Raw genomic sequence first — 20,833 nt, 5'->3', positions numbered from 1 at the left:
TATTGAAGCTCGTGGACAACTTTCCAACAAGCAAGACAGCACAGACACAGTCCTTTCTTTGCTAGCCCAAGAGGCAGCAGGTGCAGTCCAGCCTTTAATGCTGCCTTTTTTTTGCTGGGTCCAGGGAACAGCACAGAGTCCTTCTTCGGTCATCTCTCCAGTACAGACATGATCTGAGTGCCAGTTTTATGCCCACTATGAGCCTTGGGGCAGAGGGGTGACTAACTAGGCCAGTGGGGTACCAGGTACCCTCCCACCTGATGATGACTTCTTGCGAAGTGTGGCATATAGCTAGCCCACTCCAAACATGAAAGAACCCTTCTCTTATTGTGCCCAACTCAAAGGTGTGGCTACCTGGGGGCTACATGCACTCTGAAAAACATTTAAGAATAATTGCTCCTTCTCTGCCCGAGAAGCCAGCCTGTCTGCTGGAACAAAAATGTAGCCCCTTCCATGTGCTACTATATTTGCTCTTCAAAGGCAGGTTCCCCTTTAAAGCTTGCCTTTTGGGCTCACACCCACTCTGGCCGTCCTGCCAGGCGGAGGTCCTCAACAGGTCCTTTGTTCTTCTTCCTGAGAGGAGTTCTCACCTCTCCTAAGACAGGGGGAATGTTGTCTCAGGGACAGCATCTTTGGGAACAACCATAAACACCTACTACAAACTTCAGGTAACAAAGTAGCAATTTTCTCAAGCTGACATGTGTACAGAAGTTACATTACATTACTGTTACATTAGCCTTGAGCAACAAATTTAAGGCAATGATTTGTTTGATACCTTGAAATACCATGCTGGGTAGTCCAATTTGTCAGCATGTAACTCCATACTCCAGTGGGGCTACTAGCCTTTCCACAATGAAAACGACAATGCAGTCTTACTGTCAGAACATGTAAAGTTAATAAACCACATGTCCATCCTTTTAATACAACGCAGCCTGGGCTGGTAGTTGTGCTTTGCGTGTCACACTCGTGGAGACATAATAAGTGCTGCAGTCCACGAGCCACCATTAATTTACAGGCCATCGGTACCCCTGGCACCATATACTAGGAACTTATAAGTAAGTTAACTTATCAAAATGGTGGCAGAGCCAATTAGACAAATACCTTTTTAAGGTTCAGAGCACTGGCACTGAGGTTTGTTTGATAGGACTCTGTGCACTTCCAGAGTAAAAAACAAAACAGCAGCATCAGTTAAAAAACCTGAAGGTGATCATGGAAAAAAGGTATTTCTTTATACTCAGCATGTCCTCTAAGTATTTAAAGAGAATAATGACACTAAGAGTTCCTGATGTAGCCCAGCTTCTGGTTACCCTACTCTAAGTTTGAGTGGAAAGGAGGGAACAAGGAAGGTGGAATTAGTGTAATGAGGATTACCGGTAAATACTGTAGACTTTACCTCCTCAACCACATTCCTCATCCCATTATTCAACAAATGCAGATATGGCAAAACAGATAAAATACATTTGTGTAATATAATAAGCCAACAGAAGTCATGCAAAAAACAAGACCTTTAATTGATAAATACACGAATCTGTTATGGCTCACAAGTATTGTTGGTGCAACATTTGAACTCAACATCTCTGTTCCAAAATACAATTGATTGCCTTGAATTAAATTCAGTCCATAATGCAAAAGAAAAGTCAAATGTCTAACCCACGTTGCTGCAGCGGAAATATCTGTAATGGAAACTACACCCCATTCTTCCCAGGAGGCTACCATTCCCCTTGTAGATCTGGCCTGTACCAAACCTGGAAGAATACTACCTACCAATGAGTATGTAGTAGTAATTACATCTTTAATCCACCAAGTCAATGTGGATAAAAAAGATTTACCATTATTAGCGTATTAAAATTAAAAACCAATTATTCAGGTTGTCTGAATTCTGCTGGTCTCTTTTGATAGATTTTTACAGCTCTGACTACATCCAAGTCCAACAGTTCTGAGCGATCGGAACATGGTTCAGAAGACAATACAAGTAGGGCTATTTCTTGAGTTATATGAAAACCAGAGTTAACCTTTGGTAAAAAAAAAAAAAAAAGTTAGGACCCAATCTCAAGACAAGACTATCTTGGGGGCGTGTCCAGGGAGGAGACCAGGCTCCGCTGAGCTCCTCATGGGTACCTCCATTTCTTGCCCATAACTCAGTAAATCCCAGTCAGAGGTGTTTTGTATAGAGGTCCCCAGGTACATGGAGTTGAGGGGGGGGCACGTCGATAGACCCTTTAGAGGTTGTTGAGGCCCTGGATAAGCAGTACTCAGCACCATGGAGGCGCAGCAGACATCTTGGGGCTGCATCGGTTGGACGCCTAACATTGCAGCAGCTGCCTTGGTGAGAATAGAGACACAAGAGCTACAGCGGCCCAAGCTCCTGAAAGCTGAGGTGAGCCCAAACTACTATAAATGTATCCAGGCAGCCGACCCCTTGCGCTGAACGCTCTTGCAATAATTGGGGGCCACCGCTGACTATCTACAGCCAATACTTCTCCGACTAGTAGATATCAAGATAGAGGTCAAAGTCCTTTAAGATCATGCAACGGTGTGGCTAGAGATGGGACCTGCTGACCTTCAATGCCCAATTCCAAAACCATGGGTAAAAACGAGGTAGCATTCAGAGATCCAACCTTCCGTGAATACATTAAAGACAAAAACGAACCTTACTTCGTCGAGAATGACAAAGTGTTCCAGCGACCTTATTGGATGCTGCAAAAGCAGTTTTCAGGGGGGGGGGGGACACTTCTTACACACAACAGCATTCAAATGGGTGGCCAAACTCCGCAAACGGGAGCTAGAAACCCAGATCCAACAAGCTGAGGCGTGACATAAAATGGGGGGCTCACACAGGACCCCACGGGATCTCCGTCACCTTATGGGGAAACTTGAACACCTACTAGTGAAAGAAGCAGCTAAAAAGCTCCCATACGTTGGCCAAACCTACAACCAGTGGAGGGACAAGACAGATAGGCTCCTGGCCCACAAAATACACATACGTGTCTCTTGTAACCATATCAAAGAACTCAGACAAAGGAAGGCAAACTACACCAAGAGATGGCACATAGTTGCCATCTTTCATCAATACTACTCCGCTTTAACAAGCCAAAAACTTTTATGGGCAGCACCAAGATGATTATCTCCACGACTATGATCCCCCTGATAAGGTAGAAAAGCTAGGTTTGTTAGAAGACGATATTACCCCCGACGTGGTTGGAGTGGCGATTAGCAACCTTCCATCCCACAAGCCCCCAGGACCAGAGTGCTTCTCAGCTATATTATGCAAAGCCTACGCCTCACTGCTGGTGGAACTCCTAATGAAGGTGTTCAATTTTTTACTGTCATTGGGAGTGGTCTCCGATACAGTATTCCATGTGTTACCCTTAAAGTCCAATAAACCCTCAATATGCTGTTCCTCGTTCAAACTAATCGTGCTCCTGAACTGCGACATGGAAATCTATGCGTCCATACTTGTGATTCGACTCCACTATACCTGGGCAGCGCTAATTTCCCCCTAGCAATTGGGCTGCATTCCCAAAAGACAGACTAACGACAATACTCGACTTGCAGTTGCACTCATGGTGGCTGCGGTACTGCGACGTCAGCCAACGGCCCTCCTCTCTTTGGACGCTGAGAAGCATTCAATAGGGTGTATTGGTCATTCCTGCGAAAGTATAAGACAAAACTCATTTAGGCCCCAAGATGCAAACATTCATACAGGCAAATACAAAAAAAAAAAAGGCTGCCAAATTAAAAATGAATGCCTCCTTTTCACCTGCCGTTACATTTACCAGGCTTACAAGAAAAAAAGGGGTCTATCCAAATGACCCTACTATACCTGGGTAGGATACACAAAGAATAAATAAAAATGGTCAAATAGTAGAAAAAAACCGTACATTAATTAATATCCAACGAAACTTTAAATCAATCATTGGGATTATATTTTAATTCCTTTCCTTAATTCATTATATCATTCTATTTTTTAACACAGGAGGGATAGTCAAAAAATAAAATTTACACTAACAAATATACAGACAGATAACCAAATGTACATATATACACATATACAAGGTCCTTCACAGCTCTCCATGATTCAAATCAATGTGGTTATATACGTTGGTAATCTGAAAAATCCACATAGAGGAGATGGTTGCCTAATAGGTCACATCTCTAGTCTTTTTTGATTTCCATCGTTGTTTCAATAGAGATTTTATCCAGTATCTTTATGGGTTCAATCAGTATTCCTTGCAACCTCTCACAGTAACAAATCGACGCGTTTCGGACCTTTTTCCAATAGGCCTCTTCAGAACTGACGGAGAGGTAAGTACCTAATAAACACGAATAGTGCAAATTACTCTCACTGGTTCTATCAAACGTTAAGCACCCTTCACCATGAGTGGCAAAAGGGGGAAATAGTAATAGAGTAAAGCAAAGTAAGATCAATGTGAAGAAAATAATTCTCCCCAATTAATAATGTCTGCCACACCTTACCAATTTGTTAACTTAGTAATTGATCATTACTCAACCTTTTATATTATGTGGAACCATGAAACAAAGAGACCCATTAAAGTGCCAAGTGCAAGTGATAAACTCAGGTGCGACTAAAGGTGTTAAACTCAGCCCTGTATATTTGTTAGTAGAAAGTCAGTCGATACCTTACCCGATGCATTTAGTTTAGTTTAGTTCTCCTGTCATGAGAAAAATTAAGTAAATCAAATCATCATTTCCTGCCAAAACAGTTATTTTTTAACCTGTTGTCAATCCGTGAGGCTAATTATTACTTAACTCATTAAGCTTGTGGCATTGTCACAAGTTGTATAACTCTCCTCGGGCGTTTCTCTCACTACCGCTTGCTGCCACCAGGATGCATAATGTCAGTAACTGTAATGGTGGCGGCCATTTTAGACCAGAAGAAATAGCCTGAACATTTCAGCTGTCGCGGCCATCTTTGAACATGCCTGATTTTTATTTTTTGTATAGGCCAACCTAAATATTGCTACCTTTACCTGACAAAAATTATTACAACTATCACTGGCCTTATGGCATTGTCACACGCTGTATAACTATCCTCGGGCGTTTCTCTCATTGCCGCTTGCCACCACCCGGACACATAATGCCGGTATCTAGAATGGTGGCGGCCATTTTAGACCAAAAGATATAGCCGTTTCAGCTGTCGCGGCCATCTTTGAACATGTCTGATTTATATTTTCTGTGTAGGCCGACCTAAACATTACTGCCTCTACCTGGCAAAAATGATTACTACTATCACTGGCCCAGATGTGCATATTGTGCTGCCCTTTCTCTCAATCAAACTTAATTCTAATTGCTCAATAACGGTATCAGATATTTCTAACAAGGTGGCCATCTTAATGCGAATATGGCCTGGTTTTACATAATAGCTAGCAGCCAACAGGCTTTCTTAGATCACCCGGTCCTTCTAGTTCAAAAGACATACATCTAAATATATATTCAAATGACTATCAAAAGTGATGTTACTTATGTGCTGAATAATTACTAGGAGGCATGGAATGGTCACTTCCTAGAAGCTATTCTGCTTAATATGGCTGCCATCTTGTACAATTTCACATTTGTCTACTGGAAATATAAACTCACATGTATACATTGAAACTGAGTATTGACCCAAAAATAATTTCCTGATATTCATATGATGGTTTATACAGCAAATATCTTGGGCAGCCATATTATACGGAAAGTATTAGCAAACGTGTATAGATTTGTGGTCTACTTTACAAAACATATGATAAATCATTTTCATTTCAATAAACCTAGTCCTTCCAAATTTGAAGTCTTCTCAAATCAGGGCCCAAATGTCGTCTAAATCATTGAAGCCATGTCTTGCTGTTCCATACTTTTCCATAAGTCTTTCTTCCATTCGAATCAAGTTTGTAGTAACTGATCGTCCATCATTACTTGACTCTGCTACCTGTAGTACTGTCCACCATATTTCGTCTGGTTTATGTCTCAGTTCCAACTAATGTTCAACTAAACAAAAAGAGCTTTTTTAATCTCTCATTTAATTCTTGATCTATGTTGCAAGATTCTAATTTTTACTGGCTGTGATGTTTGTCCTATATATGCCAAATCACACGGGCATTTAACACAGTAAAACACATTCTTAGTGTTACAGTTAGAAAAGCTTCTCTGATAATGCGTAAAACAATTCACCTGTACCTCTTTAGACTCACTAGTAAATTGGCAATTTTTACATTTATAATGTCTCTGTAACTGGGGAAGTTGAAGCATCGTTCTTAAACCTTTCTTCTTTTCTACAGGATACGCTGCTTTGACCCAATGTTCACGTAAATTCTGTGCTTTTTTTTTTTATTTTATTTTTTTTAAAGAAAATCGGGGTCTTTCAGTTCCCAATCTACTCAGTATTCTCCAATTTCTTTCTATAATGGATCTTATTTTATTAGCTTTAGGACTAAGTGATTACCCATGTCAGGGGACGGTCTTGTTTTTTTTTGTTTTGGAGTCAATAGAGATTCTCTAGGGGTGAACCAAGCTCGTTTAGAGGCTGCCTTTACACATTTTTTTGGGATAACCTCTATTAACTAGTTTGTTGATCAGTTCACTTGCGTTGTCAAAATATTCATCTCTATTACTACAATTCCTTCTAATCCATAGAAATTGACCGTAAGGTAAATTTTCTTTTAATGTTCTTGGGTGACCGCTGGCAAAATGTAATAGAGTATTGCGGTCGGTCGGTTTTTTATATAGATTAACTTCTGGGTGGTCTTTAGACAAGATCCATAAGTCTAAAAAATTGATTTTCTTAACATCATAGTGCATTGTGAATTTGAAATCTACTGTCCGTTGGTTAAACCATTCATGGAAGTCTGACAAGGCTTCCTTCTCTCCTTCCCAAATCATTAGCATATCGTCTACATATCTGAACCACTTCCTGATATTCTTTATGAAAGGATTCAAATTATCGTAAATCCACTGCTTCTCAAAGCAATCCATTACTAAATTTGCTATCTCTGGAGCAAAGCTACAACCCATAGCTACTCCTTTCACTTGTAAATACAAGATGTCTTTGTACCTGAAAAAAATCTTTTTTAAACACAGCGTAGCTAGGTCCGTAAGGAAGGCAGTAGGAATGTTAATTGGAGGTGATCGTGTTTCTAAAACCTGTCTGATCACCTCAATGGCCTCATCTTAAAGAATGTTTGTGTAAAGAGATACATCAGACGTCACCAAGATCTGATTGTCTTCGTCATATGGTAAATCTTCAATTTCATTAATGATATCCATAGAGTCTCGGACAAAGACACTGGTTTGGGCTACAAAAGGTTTCAAAACAATGTCCACGTATTGGGCCAAGGGCTCTAAAATAGAGCTTCAAGCTGAAACAATGGGTATCCCTGGGGGAATTTTCAAAGTCTTATGAATTTTCAGAAAAATGTAAAAACTAGGTATCCTACCTTCACTTTGATTAAAAAAAATCTAACTCTTTTTTAAAAACCCATTTGTTCTCCAGAGTTCGCCTAGTAATCAGCTCTATTCTCTGTTGCACATCTTGGGAGAGGCCTTCATAGATGACCCTATAATGACCATAATGATACATGATAGGGGTGCCCCCTCTCACCTCTGGTCTTTGCCTTGACAACGGAGTCCTTAGTAGCCAAAATCCAGAATAATCCCGAAATTTAGGGCATGATAGTAGATGGCAGAGAGTATAAACTAGCTCTATTCACTGATGATATCCTGTGCTTTGTCGCCAATCTGGACTAAACTTTTCCAGTGTTGATGAAAGAGATTGCTTTGTTTCTTCAAGCTTTGGGATTCAAAATTAATTTCTCGAAAAATGGGGCATGGGAGTAGCAGATCTACATAACAGCCTCAGGGAGCCCATCCAGAAATGTGGCTTCCAAGGGGTGACTTAAACATCCACATATCAGTGGGTTCAACCTCCAACCTGAACAGACGCCTTATATGATAGTAATATTTCCCCCTTGTCCTCTTCAAAGACCTCTATAAATGGCACAAGCTAGAGATCTCCTGGCTCGATCAGCTCAACTGCCTTAAAATGAACTCTATGCCCGACTACTATATATCCTCTAACCCCCCCGCCTCTACCATCCCCAAAATGATGTAGACTCAAATACGGAACAAAATGCTTAGCTTAGTTTGGGGGGTAGCGGGAGGATCTTCATGGGTGGCATGAGCAACCCTCTTTCGGCAGAGGGCGGCTTAGGATTTCCTGACATAGCCACATACATCTTAGCAGCGCAGCTTCATTATTCACTGGACTGGAACCACAACCCTAACAAATATTTGGGTACAGGTGGAGCAGGTCTTTTCTCAGACTATCCTGGGCGAGCTCCTGTTGCTTCCTATGTCAGCTTGGGCATGCACCCCCCAACCTCTACCATTGACATCTATGGTCCGAGGGTGAAGTCTCTTCTTGTCATACCCCTTTCCTCTCACTCCCATGGCTAACAACTCAGACTTTCCCCTGGGTGTGGTACTCCCAGGCTCCTTTAGTTAGGACCAGGGCCGATCTCCCAATCTCAGCGACTTTTACATAGACGGTAATTTGAGGACAAACTGGGACCTGACTAAGAAGTACTCCCTGATCAGGATGGAAGAGGGAGAAAAGGCCTCTTTTGACATGGTAGCCTCCCCACTTTGTGCCTTTCTGTGGTTTCAAACTGTAAGTGCCCTGGCCCTTGCTAAACAGGTTCCAAAAGCCATATCTCTTTCCCCAAAACTGTACTCTGTTTGCCACTTCAGCCATCCTTGTAAGTCCCTAGTAAATGGTACCCCTGACACCTAGGGCATAAGTACTGAAGAGGGCCCACCAGAGCTGCAGCACCAATTGTGCCACTCTGAGAGGCCCCACACCAGCCTCATGCAGACTGCCATTGCAAGTGCATGACAAGGTGTATTTAAAAGTTGCAAACTTGACATGGCAATCACCAAGAGTGTCATGTCCACGAACACTGGATACACTATAGGTAAGTCACCCCTCTGCCAGGCCTTAAAGCCGTAAGGCAGGGTGCACTATAATGCATGTGAGTGCATATGTGTACACAAGCAAATATGCCCCTACTATGTCTTAGCAAAACCTTAAGACATGGTAATTGTAAAGGGAAGCCATAGCAAATACATGTGCTGGACACTGGTCATTACGAGTTCCCCAACTACATGATGGACTCTCTGAGTACTAGGTTGTTTGGTATCAAACAACTCAAAATAATAAACCCAGACTGATGCCAATGTTGGATTTATTATACAATTTACCCAGTGGGCACCTTAAAGGTGACCCTGCAAAACCTAACAGCCCTGGCATGGTTGCTGACTGTTTTTTATCAGCCTGCCACCATCAGACAGAAGTCTGGACTCCTGGGGTGAGAGTCTCGGCTCCTGGAAGCCAGAACACAAAGATTCTGGGTGTAGGTGTTACACCTCCTTCCTCAGGCAGGCACCCTGCCCCAGCAGTCAGATTCAAAGACTTTATCGCCTTTGAAATCTGACCTCTGACCCTGCTGCTAGCAGCAAATGGCCACCCAACAGTTTTAATCCCCCACTTTGAGCGGGAAAACCAGTAGGAAAACTTAGCCAGAGTAGGAGGAGTGGCCACCCCTCAGGTGTAGGACACGAGGTGACCACTTCATTTCATTTTCCTCCATCTTGGATGGTATGAAAATAGCCAATCAGGGTTAGGGATGTGACCCCTTCCACAAGAAGAGGTCACATAGTGGGTGTAGCCACCCTAAGGTAGGATGCACATTGGCTACTACCAAGTACTCCCCAACGCCCACTAAATACAGTATTTAGTGGGCCTCCCTAGACCTGCAGATCAGATTTGACACACACAAGTAGACCAGGAACACAGAAGACCCGAGGCACAAGTACAGAAGTCCTGCTGCAAGAAGAAAAAGGCTCCAAACCCTGCCTGCTGCTCCTAGGACTCGACAATCACCGCTGAGGTGTCGCCTGGAAACCTGAAGGATTCTAAAAAAACCCAGAGCACTTCCAGTCTTTTGCAAATCGCCAAGAACCTCCCTCAGAGTGAAGGTATCACTCTCCTGAAACCTACAAGCAAGAAACCAGTGAAGTCCAGTTTACTGACCGGCCATAGACCAATGAAACGGACTCAGCAGCCCAACCAAAATCCACACAACAGACCTGAGGTACAAAGTGTAAGGACCAGTGTGCCAAGTTTGGTGGCACTGTGACTTTCAGGGCCTGAGACCTCCCATGCCCGGGGTACTGGACCCCTAATGTCAGACACCCAGAAGCAAAGTCCACTCTGGAACCCCAAAAGCCCAGGAGCAAGCACTAGTTGAGGGACATTAGGACACCCAAGAACCACCGCCCAGAGTGTCCCTGCTGACCTGCAATCTACCCTCCAAGCAACCTGCACCTGGCTCCAAGGACTCCCTGATGCACAACTCTTGGCTGACCTATCTACACTGCCCCGGCCTTCCTGGCCCCTGCAATGTCAAACCAGCTGAGCTCTAGGAGTCCCTAACCCCTTGTGACCTCCACACTCCAAGGGGACTTCAAGTCCATCTGCGCCGTGTGTTTCCAAGTAGTCAACGTCTGCATTTTGCACCAGCTCCAAGAATTTCAACCAATGCTCCTGCTTGAACCGGGAACCGCCTGAACTTCTCCGGCTAGCCCACACGACATTTCGACAACTTCGACCTAAAAATAGAAGGTGACACTTGTGATACCATTGCCTGATTTTATGTAATTTTAAAGTTTTTCCAATGCATTCCTATGATGCGTAATAATGCACAAAAAGCATGTATTTTCTAAACTTTGAAAAAACACAACAGAAGCACTTACTGTATATTGATGATCTTGGTCTTAAAAATGTATAACAATCTGAAGTATTCTTGTAATTTGGTCTCGAGTTATTCTTCTGAGTGTGTGTCCACATTTATTGATACTATGAGTACAACAAATGCTTAGCACATCTCCAAGAGAAGCCTAACTGCTCGCTCACACTACTACAAAAACAGACCATTAGGGGGGGCCTGCTTTTTATCTCTGGATTCCAAAGTGGGGATGCTTGGACTCTCTGCACAGTTCACATAATTCCCGTACACTATATAGAGAGGCAGCCTCCTACAGGATGCCTAATAGATTGGACAGACACTAGACTTTGCCAGAAGACCCCTCACCCGCTCAGCTATGCAAAGAGAAGACTCCCCCATAGAAACCCTATGCCTCAACAACATTCGCCGTAGAGGCATTTCATGGTTATACTGATATAGCCTCAATCTCACCCATCCCCAAAGAAACACTCCTATGTGGAATTATGGGAAAGGAAATGGGCCACTGACATTTCAGACGAAACTTGAGAAGCAATATGTCAGAGGGCCTCCAAGTCCTCTGTGTGCCGCCAATAGAAAGAGAACTCTTACAAAATCCTAACACATTGATATCTCACACCCATACATCTTCCTAAGATGTTTGGGGGGGGTCTGAGCTCTTTTGGGAGGAGTGTAAGAAGAGGAGCACTTTCTTACACAAATGGTGGCGATGCCCAGCGATACAACTGTTTTGGGGAGAGGTCCTTACCACGATACAATCTATCACTAACATATCACTGCCACACTAACCACTTTTGGTCCTCATGGGAGAATCGGGGGCGGATAGACTTTTCCCCACGATGACTCGACAGGGGCAGCTCTTCACCCACCTCATTTTGGCAGCGAGACTGAGCATTGCCCAGATGTGACAACAGCAAGCACCCTCACTGAACTTGTGGCGGAGAAAGGTGTGGACTATCAATACCATGAAGAAGCTTACAGCAATCATACAAGACACAGTTGCCAAATTTGACACGACGTAGCATCTATTTAACACCTACATACGGAGGCACTAAAGAACTGGGAGGCTGCATATAACAATGTTCAAGACACTGTGGACTTCAGAGTTATGGGTGATGTCCACTTCAGACACAGAGAGTAATCCAGCATAGACTCCATGCTTACAAAACTGCTGTCACTCATCACGGTTCAAAGGGTTTGGAGGAGGGTCCACTACTGGGAGCTGAGATGCAATATCTTACCCTGTCTAACACAAATGTGGTTAATTTTGGGGGTGCAGATATGTACTGACTCTTCCCCCAATACTGTATTCTCGACTTTCGAAATGTAAGTGCAGTGTGTTTCATGTTTTCTTCTTAAGAAAATGCAAAAAAAGGCAAGGCTATCTTAAAAAACATCTTCAGATTAGGAGGGGGGGGGATTTACATATTAATGCACTCAACTTCAGGCAGTAGAAATGGCTACCCAAAAATACTTAACTGCAGCAATGTGAAAGAAACTTCCTCCAGCGGTTCAGACTGCACCGTTTGTAATGACTGTAGGACCAATAATAAATCCCATTCTGGAAACAGTTTTTTTTTTACCTTAGGTCTTAAAACATTAAAACCCTTGAATAAGTTTGAGATCCTTCTAAGTCTGAAAGAGATGCCCATGGAAATCAAAAGGCTTTAATCGATGCCCACTGTGGTTTCGAAGCAGATAATGACCATTGTTAAGATAAAACACAACATGCCACAGAGACAAAGTCTATCATGCGTTAAATGCAAAAACAGCGAACAGCACAGCAAAAAAAACCAAGCATTTGCAATGCAATGGGTCTCACGTTTGCTCTAGTTAGAACTATTAGCGTTGTGGATTCCTAATTGGACTTTTCTAGACACATACATTAAAAATGAAAAGTAAAACAGTTGACATAAGCAAGCCGAATGAAAGTGCCACGGCCGCCATAACTGTGAGCGCAAAGGAGACACACAAAAGAAAAAGAAGCTCGCTAACAATCAAACATATCGGCAAACGTGCAATTATCCATGTAACGGAGTCAGTACCCAAGGCAGTAACAAAACCACCCCAAGGAGGAACAAAGGTAAAGCATTTACCAATGATAAAGGATTTTTGAAAGGCAAGCCTACGAAGAAGTGAAGGTGGCGGGCAAAGTAGTGAATGTGGTGGGCATGGCTAAAAGCACGCATAGATACAAAACGTTGGAAAAGCAGCACTTGCACGTTGCTATGCTTGACCTAAAAGGAGACAGTTGCATTTTTAACTGACCAGAGCACTCACCCAAAACAGCTAGTTGGAGCATGTAATTCTAAAATACAATTCCCCCCCCCCAATAGAATTCTATAGCACGTAAACATGTGACAGAAGCTTGTTACGTTCAACAAAACTTATCTAATGAGCAAGTGGCAGGATCTTCTCATGGTAAAAATGTGAGATGTCCTTTAAACTGAAATTCAATACATGAACGTACTGCTGACTTCATTCATTTCTTAAAATCACACTTTTGTTTGCCAAGATCGAAAGCAAGGATACTTTTAATCATGAGATGCTGGAAATGGGCAAATATACTACCTCAAATAAAATGGCTTCTATTCGTGAAATTTAGCGAGCATATTGAGAAGGCATTTCAAGTTAATAAGAAAACATCCATATTTGTAAATAATATTTGGCAGCATGTGTTGTAATATACAGGCGGAAGGGTACATCAACGTGGAAGCAATAGAAATAGAAGCGTGTTTCTACGCCATCCTTTACCAAACCAGTCTTGTAAAAACTGAAGGGTGTTTTCTGGTGGGCATAAGAAAAGCAACAGTTCTTTATTTCACACCATCTTGTAAATGAATCCAAATGACGATTATATGGCTCTTTAACTAGATTTCCTTCTTTTTACGCAGATAGAGTTCGAGTCTGATGAAGAAAGGCCTAAATTCCTACCCTGCCCCTTTCAACCTCCAATTTTAGCTTTTGAATAGATAGCAGGGGGAATCAGAGGATATGGTTCCAGTGGCAGAAACAACATCTGACTCGCCAAAATCTCCTATAAAATTCGAAACCTGTCTCTCCTCAGCCAGAAAGGATGGGGGATGATTGTGAAAATCTAAAGAATAACCCAAGGAAATGACATAAGTAAACCACTGATCCTTGATTGTCTTCAACCATTTGCTCTGTAACAGTTTTAGTTGAGAACGCTGATTATTTTGGACATCCCAGGACCAGAAGTTTGTTGCCCTGGTTGAAATCTTGGCCTATTAGAAGGTGGCTCATGTCTTCTATTCCTTGGGCAATTATAGGGTTTCTTGTTATAATTCCCAGAAAGATATTCTAATGGATGATTATGTTTTCTAACTTTAAAAGATTTTCGAATCATACTTTCCAGATCTTCCCCAATTTGTCTCATGAAAAAGGCATTCCAACAAACAAGACTTTTGTGCTGCATCCATATTGCAGTTTGAGGTAGAGATGTTTGCTTGCTGCAGCCATACCACTTGCTGCTGACATTGAGAATGCATTTAGACTAAGGGTCTCCAACCTTTTCTTTAATAAGAGCTACTTCTGTTCAATGGAAATCATAATGAGCTACTAACATTGCTAGTGTGGCTGTGACCACAATAGACAGGATGACCAACTCATGAAAGATCACCATCCGTGATCACCTCAGTTCATCAGGCAGGGTTGTCCGCATTAGTATGAGAAAGGCTTCAAAATTTGAAATACCTCAACTCTGTATATACTTGGTGGCCTCAACTGCAGTGCCTCCAGCATCAAGCCTGGATGACGTCCTCCTCGGAACCCGACATCACCATAGCCTGGCTATAAGATCACCCGCAGAGATCGCATCAACCTACCAGGAGGAGGAATCGTCATAGTCCACAAAAACACGGTCAGAATCTTGACCAGAACCGAAGACGCCCTCGACACCACCGAACACTTACACTTCCAGATTCACATCAACGGCAACACTACCCTCAGAGCAACTCTTGTCTACAGACCCCCTGGCCCCAGTTCAGTGACTCCATCACCGACATAATCAGCACTCACGCCCTTGCTTCTACAGACTACATCCTCCTCGGCAACCTGAACTTTCACCTCGAGAACGCAAACAGCAACTCCACCGCCCTGCTCGCCAACCTCGGTCTCAAACAACTCTTCACAACACCAACTGACTCCGCCGGCCACACTCATCCGGACCACCAAGAGATCATTCTACAAGGAATGCATTGACAACAACGCTCAAGACAGCAAAGAGCTCTTCAACATCGTTATAGAACTTGCCAACCCCAGGTCCTGCTCCAATGACACCCCACCTTCGCAAAGACCTCTGCAACTCCCTCTCCTCCTTCTTTCACTGCAAGATCACGGACGTCCACGACAGCTTCAGCACTCCAACCCCTCGACAACCGCTGTCACCACAAACCCCAACTCACCAGCCACACCAACCTACTGCTCTCCTGGACCCACATCAATGACGAGGATACCATCAAAACCATGAGCTCCATCCACTCCGGTTCACCCTCCGACCCCTGCCCCCACCATGTCTTCAACAGAGCAAGCTCCATCATCGCCCCCCAACTCTGAATGATCGTCAACAGCTCCTTCGAGACCGCCACCTTCCCGGAAAGCTGGAAGCACGCTGAAGTCAATGCCCTTCTAAAGAAACCCAAAGCAGACCCTAGAGATCTCAAGAACTACCGGCCCATCTCCCTCCTCCCCTTCCCGGAGAAGGTCATCGAGAAGATCGTCAACGGCCAACTGACCTGCTTCCTTGAAGACAACAACACGCTGGACACTTCTCAATCCAGCTTCCGTAGCAAACACAGCTCCGAGACCACCCTCATCGCCGCAATCAATGACATCAGGACCATGCTCGACAGAGGCGAAACCACGGCCATCATCCTCCTAGACCTCTCTGCTGCCTTCAACACCGTCTGCCACCACACCTTTCGAACACGCCTCCACGACGCAGGGATCCGCCACAAAGCCCTGGACAGGATCACCTCCTTCCTCTCCGTCAGAACCCAGAGAGTCCGCCTCCCTCACTTCCTCTCTGGAGCCACCAAGACCATCTGCGGCGTTCCCCAAGGATCCTCACTCAGCCCGACCCTTTTTAACATCTATATGGCACCGCTCGCCAACATCGTTCGATCACACAACCTCAACATCATCTCCTACGCTGACGACACTGAGCTGATCCTCTCATTCACCAAGGACCCTGCCACTGCCAAAATCAGCTTCCAAGACGGAATAAAGGCCATTGCCAGCTGGATGGAGAACAGCTGCCTGAAACTGAACTCAGACAAGACGGAGATCCTCATCCTCTGCTCCAACCCATCCGCCTGGGACGACACCCTAGGAACCGCATCGACCCCCACCAACCATGCACGCAACCTAGGTTTCATCCTGGGCTCACCGCTTACCATGACCCAACAAGTCAACGGGGTCTCATCTTCCTGCTTCAACACCCTCTGCATGCTGCGCAAGATCTTCAGGTGGATCCCCACCGAAACCAGAAGGACGGTCACCCAGGCCCTCATTAGCAGCAGACTGGACTACGGCAACGCTCTCTACGCAGGATCCATGGCCAAGCTCCTGAAACCACATCTCAGCCCACCTGAGAGATCTACACTGGCTCCCCATCAACAAGAGGATCACCTTCAGGCTCCTCACCCACACTCACAAAGCGCTCAACAACGCCGGCCCTACTTACCTCAACGAGCGTCTCACCTTCTACGTTCACAACAGCCAACTCTGCTCCGACAACCTCGCCACAGTTTCTTGCATCCACAGAACTACAGCCGGCGGCAGATCGTTCTCTCACCTCGCCGCCAAGACCTGGAACTCCCTCCCTGTCCAACTGCGACAAACCCAGGACCTTCTGACCTTCAGGAAACTCCTCAAGACCTGGCTATTCGAGGGGTAGCACCCCCCCTCAGCGCCTTGAGACCCTAGCGGGTGAGTGGCGCACTCTACAAATATATGATTGAATGATTGATTGATTGATTGAAGTTACTAATCATGGTAATAAGTCTCCCCAAAGCTTTTTATCACTCAAGTATCAACTTTAAATATATTTTGAAAATCCAATGATTATTTCCAAACATCAGCTTATGAGTTCTAAAACTACATATTTTGGGGGTTATTACAACTTTGGAGGAGGTGTTAATCCGTCCCAAAAGTGACGGTAAAGTGACGGCTATACCACCAGCCGTATTACGAGTTCCATAGGATATAATGGACTCGTAATACGGCTGGTGGTATATCCGTCAATTTACCGTCACTTTTGGGACGGATTAACACCTCCTCCAAAGTTGTATTAACCCCCTTTGTGTCTAATATACATAGTTCAATTTTGGGATGCATATATTAATTAAACCAAGAAAATGCTTCTAATTATAAGGCTGGGCTGCACACAGGAGAGCCACTTACAGGTAGCTGGAGAGCTACTCGTTGGAGAACCATGATTTAGACTATCAAAAGTGATGTCTGATAAATACTTAGCCAGAGTCTCCGTAGCTGCCAATAACTGCAAGACATCTTTCCCTCTTTGTATTTCTTCTGACAAGGACTAAAAGTCTTTCACCAAGAATTATGATGGATATACTAAATAAATAGCTCTATTTAAGGAGCTTTTCTGATTGCCCAAATTAAATTTGCTAATATAGGGTCGACTATTAATTCGTGTGAAGTTCCTTATATCCCTTTACTAATCGGCAGAGCCTAGTAATTAGCCTCGGAACTGACATCTTTCAGAATTTCTTCTCTCCCTTTTCAGAAAACTCTGAATCGCTGTGTTAATAGGATTTTGTTTTAAATAATTGGTTATTAATATGTCCCCTATAGTAGAAGGCTGATCATTATCTATTGGAAGATGTAGATATTCATATCATCAAAAAAGTGTGTGTGTGTGTATATATATATTATATATATATATATATATCATATATATATATATATATCTCCTCTAGGGGTCGGTCACCAAATCAGGCATCTGAACCTTCTTCAGCATTAGAAGTCCCTGAATTAAATCCGAGGGCGAGGTGACAAGATAAAACAAAAGAGTCTGATTTTAAATCTTGTTTCTGAAAACGCCCCTTAACTGCCATGTGCAATTGCTTTCCCGACATGCTGCGAGACTGGCTAGAATTCCTCTTAGAAGAGACTTTAGTTTGCATCAGACAGTCTCCCCCTGCTGGTGGGGGAAGGGGAAAGTGTCACTGCTCTGAGAATGCTTTCCCATATTTTACCTTCTTACAAATAAGTTCTCCTAGCTAATCTTAAAAATTAACAGGACCCCATTTTTTTAGGAAACCTTAAAAATCCTCATCATATATATATATATATATACTTATATATACAGTATGTGTATATATATAGCTGTACAATATACAAGAATAGTAGACGATAAACAAATGTATGTATAGGGAACACATCCTAATTCAAAGAGCAAATTGTCAGCAGCCGCCAATTTAAACACCTTCAGGAACGGTTCGGACACCACAAAACCCCACCAACCCTCTGCACACGTTGCTACCAAAGGGAAGTCAAAATTGTAGGTAGGGAAATACTCTTACATATTCCTTTAATTTCACAAATTCCAGCCTGAATAAGAATTTTGTCCATTGTAAAAGGAACATAAACAGCCGTTCACCTTCCCGTTCTATCAGCACAAACTCCTTTGATGCTTTAAAGTGTAAATAAAGAGGGGCACTGCTGCCGCCTTCCTGTGTCTCGCCGAACAAGCGAAGCCGACTCTACAAAACAAACACATCCGCGGAGACACCACACAGGTGGGCATGGGCGTAGGAAGTGTGGGGGACGCGGGGGATATGTCCCCCCCAGATTTTGGAGTGGGGTGGACACGGGGGACAAGGGTGGGGGGGACGAGGGGACAGAAGAATTTTCCCTTCTCCTGTAATTCGCAGGGCCATTAGCGCATGAAAGCGCTACCTATACTGGCCCTGCACTTGACCTGTGACCTGGCTCCAGGACACTCGCCCTCTGCCCTTTTGTTGTGCTCCAGCACACAAGGGATTCTTTGTCACCTTGCCCCTCAGCAGTCTGCACTTCTGAGAACAAAGGGAGAGGAGAGGCCCTTTGTTGATTGCTGTCTGCATCCCATCCCTCCTGAGCCCTACCCTTCCTGTCCCTTGAAGATCGAACCCTGAAGGCAGCAGCAAGATTTGAAGAAGGATAGGAGGTTTGGGTAATTAAATAAAGTATTGCCAAGTAACTCCCTTTCTTTTTAAATACAGCGCTGTGTTGCAGAGTATCTCCCTTTCTAAAAACAGTATTGTTGAGTTACTGTTAGATATGAGCAGGGCAGGCTTTAGCGTGCTAGTGGCACCCTGTGCGCCAATGTTTGTTAGGGCTCCCCTTTCTGTTGCCTCTCTCTCACTCTTTTCCCTCCTCTGTCTCCAGCTTGCCTGCCCCAGTGCTAATTATTGTCCCCTAAGTTGACATCCTGCCCCCCCAACATTTCTGTCCCCTGTCTCTCCCTCAGCCTTCCTGGTATTTGTTAAAGCCCGCTCTGAAGGGCAAGGGCTGTCTGTAAATCTCATTTCCTGCCAGTGGCCTGTGGATGCGAAGCCAACACTGTGCAGCTCACAGGCTTTGCAGGACTTCACAGGCTGTGGTGGAACAGAGTCTGGCACTGCTGGATAGACAGCGGAGAGACCAGCACACAGCATGGGTCCCAGGAAGAACCAGATGGCCTAAGAGATGGACAGGGCTAGGTAAGGCAGCAGGGCCGGCTCTAGGGCGATGCAACCGGTGCTGCCGCACTGGGTGCTGTCTTAGGATGGGGGTGCTGTGTTTGCAAGTATATTGTGACTTTAAAAGCACCTGCTGGATGTTCCTTGCCACCAACAGTTTTCAGGCAACAATAAAAATCTTAAGATAATTCCGGTGATTAATGGTCATTCTGGAGAGAGATTGAAGTTTTGTCTAGTGGAAGTTTTGACTCCTCATACCGTACAGGGTTACTATGCCTGCTACAAAGGCCGTCTACATGCAGATCACAAAGTGTATATAATGTGAATAGGTCAGTGGGTTACTGCTTTTGTCAGATGCAGAAAAGAACCCTCTTTTTGGCATGGTTACCCCACTTTTTGCCTGTTGTCAGTATGTTTTGACTGTGTTCACTGGGATCCTGCTAACCAGGACCCCAGTGCTCTCTCCCATTAAATTTGGTTGCTTGGACCACACACACCCCACACTTGGCATACTGGTGCCCCTTATAAGTCCCTAGTATATGGTACCCAGGTACCCAGGGCATTGGGGGATCAGAGGTTCCCCATGGGCTGCAGAATTTATTATGTATTATGCCACCCATAGGAGCCCATGTAAACTGTGTCTGCAGGCCTGCCATTGCAGCCTGCGTGAAAAGGTGCATGCACCCTTTCACCAGAGGTCACTACACCAGGTCACTGTACCTTACCTCTATGGTAGGCCCTCCTAGCCCAGAGGGCAGGGTGCAAGTACCTGTGTGTGAGGGCACCTCTGCAGGAGCAGAGGTGCCCCCACAAACTCCAGCTCCATTTTCCTGGACCTCGTGAGTGCGGGGACGCAATTTTACGCTTGTACTGGACATAGGTCACTACCTATGTCCAGCTACATAATGGTAACTCCGAACCTGGGCATGTTTGGTAACAAACATGTCAGAATCATACCCCAATACTATTGTCAGTATTGATTGGATGATTCCATGCACTTTGGGGGCTCCTTAGAGGATCCCCAGCATTGCTCCTACCAGCTTTATGGGGTATTCCGCACAGCCCACGCTGCTTCCACCCCTCAGACAGATTTCTGCCCTCCTTCCGCTGCTTGAGCAGATCATGCCCAGGAAGGCAGAACAAAGGATTTCCTTTGGAAGAGGGAGGCAACACCCTCTCCGTTACAAGGCTTGGGAGGGGTAGCCTCGCCAAGCTACTAGTATGCTCTGAAGGGCACATTTGGTGCCCTCCTTGCATAAACCAGTCTGTACCAGTTCAGGGACCTCAGCCCCTACTCTGGCGTGAAACTGGACAATGGAAATGGCG

This window comes from Pleurodeles waltl, chromosome 6 (genome assembly GCF_031143425.1).
Source record: "Pleurodeles waltl isolate 20211129_DDA chromosome 6, aPleWal1.hap1.20221129, whole genome shotgun sequence".
NCBI lineage: Eukaryota > Metazoa > Chordata > Amphibia > Caudata > Salamandridae > Pleurodeles > Pleurodeles waltl.
This window is presented reverse-complemented; position numbering follows the sequence as displayed.